Raw genomic sequence first — 2,321 nt, forward strand, 5'->3', positions numbered from 1 at the left:
GGATCCTTGTCTCTTATCTGAACTATTGCTTTAGTGTCCTAATTGGTCTTCTGGCTTCTGGTTTCTCTCCATTATTGCTGAGAATGATGTTCTCACAATTGCTGACCTTGTCACTTCCTGACCTACAACCCTACACTGTCACCTCCAAGGTAAGATCTAAACTCTTAGATCTGGCTTTCATGGCCTCCCATAAGCTCCTCTAAGCCTTATCTCCTGACACTGTATTCCATTGTGCGTGTATTTAGAAGGCCAGGTTTAAAGTCCACAAAGCGTGGGTTTTAATCCTGGCTCCTACATGTTTAGCTGTGTGAACCTGGGAAGCCTATTTACTGTCTCTGAGCCTTAGTTTCCTCATCTCCACAATAGATAATGCTTCCTACCTCAGGATTATTGTATTGATTAAAAATTATATATCCAAGGTACCCAGTACAATGCTGGTATGCAGTAGCTTTTTTATTATCATTACTACATATGAAACTGTCATCTCCAACAAAGTATGAGCTCTTTAAGGACAAGAATGTGTCACGTTCATATTTGTTTCCAGAGTTATTTAGCACATTAGGCCTATGAACAAAGATAGGGAGAAAAAGTAAGACTAAAACAAATCAAGATGAGAGAGATAAAGAAAAGGACAGAGAGACAGAGGCAGGGAGAGATGAAGAAACTATTTGTAAAATTCTGTGTTTTCTGGATGTTCGGTATAACACCTTATAGGTTTCTTCCACGCTGTGTGCCTCGGTTTCCTCTCCTGTAAAATTGGCGGGCAGTTGAACTCGATGATCTCTAGTTCTAATTCTCACACTCTGCTCTAGCCTGGGAAAAGTGTTTCCCTGGAGCAGGGGATACCCTTTCTGACCAAGCCGATGAGAGGCAGCTTCATCAGGTGTCCAGTGCTGCCCACCACCCTAATGGGGTCTTTTGAAGAGAAGCCAGGTTAGAGGCTGGTGGGCTAGAACAGATGGAGAACTGACCTCAGTTATAATGTGCCTGATTCTGGATGGGATAACCTTGGCGGGCATTTGGACTTTAGACCACATTAGGCAGGTTGCTGTTATTCATTTACTCATTCATTCATTCTTTATTTATTTTTCATTCATTCATTTATTTTTGAGACGGAGTCTTGCTCTGTCACATAGGCTGGAGTACAGAGGCGCAATCTTGGCTCACTGCAACCTCTGCCTTCTGGGTTCAAGTGATTCTCCTGCCTCAGCCTCCCTAGTAGCTGGGACTACAGGTGTGTGCCACCACGTCTGGCTAATTTTTGTGTTTTTAGTAGAGACGAGGTTTCGCCATGCTGACCAGGCTGGTCTCAAACTCCTGACCTTGTGATCCGTACGCCTCAGTCTCCCAAAGTGCCAGGATAACAGGCATGAGCCAATGCTCATTCATTATTTATTACTCATTGATTCATTCAACAGATAAGTTATCAATCACCTCTTCTGTGCTGGGCCATGTAATAGGTATATAGAACATTCACACTGGCTATGTAGAGTAAACAAAACAGGGATGGCTGTGCTCTCAATCTGTTTATAGTCCAGGTACTATTGACATGTTTGGCTAAAAGATTCTGTGTTGTGGGGACAGTCCTGTGCATTGTAGGGTGTTTAGCAGCATCCCTGGTTTCTCCCACTAGATGTCAGCAGCATCCACCTCATTGTGACAACCAAGTGTGTCTTCAAACATTGCCAAACATTCCCTGGGGCAAATGTACCTGTGGGTGAGAACCACTGGTCTAGTGGTTGTACAGTATCTGGTGGAGATGCAGCAAGTGACATGAGAGAGGTGGGCCGGATCTTGACTGGGAAGGGTCTTGGCTTCCCTACTTGAAAACAAGTAATCCCTGAATGGATCCCTGGAGACAGGGAAGGGGAGAGGGATCCCACTCACAGGCTGCATTAATCTGGTAGACTGTTATCTAACCACCCTCCTCATTACTTTGGCAGGGAAGAGTGTCCTCCCACCATTTCTAGCACACCTCAATACCCGAGATGCCTCTCCCTTCTCTACTTGCCCAAGACTGCTGGTATTTATAGCTTGTCTGTCTAACTCAGACCCACTTCTCACTCAAGAGGGAAATTAATCTCTCTCTCCAGATCCCACACTATCACTTGCCTCATGGCTTCCTCATTCGCCTGCTCTTCCAATCCAGGCACCAGCAATTTCCCAGCTGTGCCTCCCTTTCCCCACTGACAGTTGACCATGGCTCTGAAAATTGGCTCTTGGAATCAGTTGTGCCTGCCCAGCTGGGCCCCAGCTCAGCAGTGCCTGGGACTTTGATGCAGCTCAACCTGAGAGGGGGCTCTGCTTTTCTGAGAGATACT

This window comes from Mandrillus leucophaeus, unplaced genomic scaffold (genome assembly GCF_000951045.1).
Source record: "Mandrillus leucophaeus isolate KB7577 unplaced genomic scaffold, Mleu.le_1.0 Scaffold626, whole genome shotgun sequence".
NCBI lineage: Eukaryota > Metazoa > Chordata > Mammalia > Primates > Cercopithecidae > Mandrillus > Mandrillus leucophaeus.